A 5,611-nucleotide genomic window follows, 5' to 3' on the forward strand; every position below is an offset into this window, starting at 1 on the left:
GTTGAGAGCATGTGGCCTGGTACGGTTCAGGAGGGGGGGCGCTCTCCTACCCCCCCTCTTTTCCTGTGGCCTGCCAGGTTGCGTGTTCGGATAAAAGGTCTGGTATGAATATTTGGGGGGAACCCCATGTCATTTTCTTTTTAAATTTGATGTGGGGTTCCCCTTAATATCCATAACAGACTTGAAGGGCCTGGTAATTGAATTTAGGAGGATCCCCACGCATTTTTTTTTATGAATGACTTTTCTCTGTATTGCCGGTAGCCGACAATTCATTATAGCCGCGAGTGGTTTTAAATAGCATTTTTTCCTTCAGAAAAGACACTTTGTGCAGGGACAGTTCTAAACACAGGAAACAAGTGCTGCTTTACAGGCATACTATACACCCCCCCCTCCCCCGGTACGAAATTTAAAGGAATATTTCACTTTTATTGTTTCACTTTAAGCATTATTAAAATCACTGCTCCCGAAAAAACGTTAGTTTTTAAACAAAAATTTGCATTGATACATGTCCCCTGGGGCAGGACCCAGGTCCCCAAACACTTTTTATGACAATAACTTGCATATAAGCCTTTAAAATTAGCACTTTAGATTTCTCCCATATACTTTTACAGGGTGTTCCGCGGCTTTTCGAATTTGCCATGAACACCCCAAATTGTTCGCTGTTCTCCCATGAGTTCGACTCTAACTCGAAGCTCATCCCTACCCTCCAGTTTCAGCTTCCTTCAGATACCCTCCAGTGAGGCTGCATGGACTGGATCCTTTAGGTGAAGCCTTGGGGTGTAAAAACACTTTCAGATGTAGGCCCCCAGCTCTGCCACAGCCGAGACTGCGATAAACATCAGCTTAAGTCAGTAGGACGATGTGTGAGGGGGGGTGGATGGGGGCACCCGGATGGGTGAAATCCTTTAACAGGAAGACCCTGCTGTTCTAAAGCTCAGACTATTTCTATGCCCCTTCAGCCACCTACTGGGCACACCTTTCCCAGGGATTGGCTGAAGCACAATAAATATTTAAGCTGCTTAATTGACTTTCCTGCCCACTATGTATTAGATGCTTCTAGAATGCATGGGGAAACAATCAAACCTGCAGTCTGTGAGATACAAAACAGCCCAAAACAATCAAGGAGCCAGGTGTTTCAAACCGGAGCTCTGGTGGAGAGTGCCAAAATGGCCGTGGAAGGAGGGGAAGCCGAGGGGCAGCTGGAGCAACCACTTATGCTCGGGGAACACGGATCCAAAAGCAGGCTTGGAGCACAGTGTGGTGGAGTGCAAGCTAAGAAGAGTAAAGGAAGTGGGTGGTTGTTGTGACAACGCGTTTTGGGGCCTGGCCCTTCCCCAAGTCATGTGACATAAACAGCCAATGGGATTTAAATAGGAGTAAGCCGTGGGAGGTATCACATTTTTAAAGAAACCATGACTGGTTTCACCACTACAGCAAGACTTTCATAGTCAAAATTCTAAATAAACTAGCCCAGCCTTAGAGTCCTATCTTATATCAGCAGGAGATTTAAGTCAAACAAAAGGAGCTGCAGTGCAAGCAGGGTTTGTTATGTTGACTCCTTAAATAGTGGTTTGGAAATCTTTTTTCATATATAAGATTTTTAACAGAATAAAATGTATAACCTCTAAAAAATCAACTATCATAAAAAAAAAAGCATGTCTTATTCTGTGTATCTCAGTGTAGATTAACATCAAAGTGTCCCTGGAAATTAGTTTAAAGTGTCAGCTACTGGGCTGTTCTATGAAATTTGGAAAAAAAATGATAGATAATAATCCCATGATGAACTGGAGTGTTGGCACTTGTTACTGTATAGAATTGTATCCTGTCCTTTTTTTTACAGATGGACTGTTATCAGACAGATAATAGATGAATCATTGTTCTATCAGGTAAAATCCTGGGAATTTCTTAAAAGTCCATTTGGCTTTGAGTTTATAGATGGAGTCTCAGGTGTGTTTAAATTTGTACATGAAAAGAAAACTTCAGATCCATCATTCTTGCTACCCAGGAGAGACTGACACGGAAAATTTGCCACTTTCAATTTACACAGCATGTTCATCGACTGATTATTTTTCTCTGAAAATGTTTAATGTTTGAAAACTGAAAAATAACTAAATAATCAGTCTTTTTTTTTAAATTGTATTTGTTTGATAGATTCATGAGGATGAATATAAGGATACAGTGCCTGGAAATATGACAGGAACTAAAGCTAGCCATACACTTTACAGTCTGATTGTACAATCTTTGTAAGATCACATTTAGGTGGCAAAACTTTGTGTAGCACACACCCCATAAGAGCCTCAAGTAGACTGTGATCCCCACCCTGCACAACCAGGCACACCAAATTTTCACAGGCACTCTTGAGTCAGAGAACAGTCTATGACTGTGTTTTGTTATTTATTGAGGGCAGTATTTTGGATAAGGATGGGAGATTATGGGATGCCCATTTGACTTTAACAACAACTTCAGGGACAACTCTTCCTATACAGAGTCTCTATGTGCGGTTCCTCTTCTTCCTCCTGCACTCCTCACTTGCTTGCAGAACACAGCAGGAACACTGTGAATACCTAAAAGTCACTCAGTCAGATGAAAGCAATGGCCCATTACTGGCAAGAACCCGAGGCCCATGGTTGTGTAGCAGAATTTCAATGTCCAGCTTGCATCACTCCTGCGGCTACTGATCCCAGCACCACCTCTTCAGACACTGCCAACCCACTTGACTGCAGCTGCCATTTTCACCAGTGTTGTCAGTAACGGCGTTAAAATAAACGCCGTTACCTAACGATGCCCCTTTTGAGGGTAACGAATAATCTACCTGATTACTCTTCCCCTCACGGTAACGCCGTCCCCATTACTTGGGCGGCGTTACCGCAATTACATCTACCTGTGTCAGCCATCCATTATTAAAAAAGCGCGCCTTCTCCTCTGACTGTTCCGTGATAGGCGGAACACTAATTTTCCCAGCAGAGTCTCTGTTTAGTGTTCAGCCTATCACGGATGCCTTCTCATCCTCAGCCTCGGACGAGAGGACATCCGTGATAGGTGGAACACTGAACAGAGGCTCTGCTGGGAAAACTACTGTTCCGCCTATCATGGAACAGCCTGAGGAGGCGCGGCTTTTGAATAATGGATGGCGGCCGTCTGACATCTCTGCAAACAGGAGAAGGTATGGAGATCGTTGAGGCATGTTTACAGATGGCACAGTGAGGCATGTTACAGATGGCACAGTGAGGCATGTTGTAGAATATAAAAAAAAAGTCACAGTTACTTTGCTGAGTAACTAATTACTTTTTCAATGTAGTAACTGAGTCACTAACGCAATCACTTTTTCGGAGAAGTAATTTGTAACTGTAACTAATTACTTTTTTAAAGTAAGATGAGCAACACTGGTTCTGTCCCACTTTAATGTATTTTATATGTCTTGCAATAAATTATCAGTTTTCTGTACAACGCTAACATCTAGTGAGCCTTTGAGCCACTGCAACTTATTCACAGTGTGATTTTGGTATCTTCCTCTGTTTCCCCCACCTGTTTATTGCTAGATAGTTTAGTCCAAGCTAGACAATCCCCACTTCTTTAATGTTCCCTCAGTCTGTGCTGATATTTAGTTCAAAAGGCTGAAAAACATCCTTTGTACTCCAAATACAAATTGTGTTGGATTCAACTTCTGTGTTTTATTGAAGACATAAGCTGCCAGTAGATGGTGCCATGTCAGCAGGTGACCATACTGTCCAAACAGACTGGGCCTAAGGAGGTATGTCAATGCATATAGTAACATTTGAAACATAATCTAAAGGAGATTGTAAAATTGCATTGTAAAGTCTACTTACAGCCTAATACCTCAGAGGGCTCTCCCCAATTTACATCTCTCTTGGCATGGGGGGCCTTGAATCCCCCATGGAGTTTTGGACCTAGCTAAAAACTGAACTGATTGCTCAGTGAGCAGAAATCCAGTGACTGTCTAGGGCAGTGTTTCCCAACTCCAGTCCTCAAGGCACACCAACAGGTCATGTTTTCAGGATTTCCCTCAGATGAAACGGCTGTGGTAATTACTAAGGCAGTGAAACTGATCAAATCACCTGTGCAAAATAATGGAAAGCCTGAAAACATGACCTGTTGGTGTGCCTTGAGGACTGGAGTTGGGAAACACTGGTCTAGGGGATTGGTGGGCTGTTGTTTCCCCAGTGCCATTTATAAACAGTACTAGATAAATAGATGTTGGGTGGCTGTTGTGCTTGATAATCGCTGTGTTTCATGATGTCATTAGATGGCTGTGTACACAGAAACTCTGCATTGACCCGATCCATGTGATCACTGCAATTGGTCAGCACAGCAATCACACGCCGTTGTTTACAATGTGAATCCCTTTCCCTTACAAAAGAGGAAGGAGAGAGATCAAGTACTCATCAAAGAATGAATTGATCAGCAGCTGCAACTGTACTGTAGATTCATTTATTTCACTGATGCAGGATTTTTTTTTAACCTTTTTTATTCCCCCCTTATGTCCTACCCATACCATCTCTATACTGTCTCTAGTGACCTTTAATACTCTTCACCTACCATATCCTGCATAACTAAACATGAAACCCTTAATCTACACGATGCCACTTTATGTCACCAATACATTAGCCCCTTCACTTCCTCCTTCCACTGTATACAGATGCATCTGAAAAATTTGAATATCATCAAACAGTTAATTGATTTCAGTAATTTAATTCAAAAAGTGAAACTCATATATTATATAGATTCATTGCACACAGAGTGATACAGTAAATGTCAAGCATTTATTTATTTTCATTTTGATGATTATGGCTTACAGCTAGTGAAAACCCCAAATCCAGTATCTCAGAAAATTTGAATATTGTTCAAAAGTTCAATATTGTAGACCCCTGGTAGCTGCATTTTTTTTTATCCTGGTTGGAATTTCTCTTTAAATAATTGAATATGCTTTGTGTAAGGCATTACATTTAATTACTGGTACTGGTCTGAATAACATTGTGTATTTGTAAAGTGAATATAAGTGATTCTGGTATCAACTGTCAAATAACCGAACTATAAAATTGTTACCAAGTAATAATATGATCAAATATAGTAGTGAGCAAATGGCTTGAACCTCATCATCAAGCATCATTCAAGTGACAGGTTTTACAATGTCTTTCTGTAGTAAGCTAAAAGAGGTTTAGAGAAATCATAGACAGCCTACATTATACGAAGAGGGAAGTTCTGGATGTCTGCAGAGACAGAACTCATAAAAAGGTTACTAAGGTCAAAGTGAATAACAATGAATAATTGAAACCTTCTCTCAACAGCCCCTTCCAGTGAACCTGACACTGAACCTTTTCATTATAGACGGCTTGCTTGAGAGCCAAGAACCATATCAATCATCAGTTGGGATAACTGGCAATAGGGATTTCCATTTGTGCACTCCTGGCCTGAAACATTGATGCACTTACTGCAGGGAAAGCACATCCCATTGTAGAGCTGAATTTGCTTCCATTGTTTTTCTTGTCTGGTGTTCCGAGCAAAATGCATAATTACTGCAATAAGAGGTTTTATAGGTGGGAAGACAACAAATGTATTTGTTTAGTGTTTTCTATAATTCTATTCTCTATGT

The sequence above is a fragment of the Rana temporaria genome, chromosome 1 (assembly GCF_905171775.1).
Source record: "Rana temporaria chromosome 1, aRanTem1.1, whole genome shotgun sequence".
Taxonomy (NCBI): domain Eukaryota; kingdom Metazoa; phylum Chordata; class Amphibia; order Anura; family Ranidae; genus Rana; species Rana temporaria.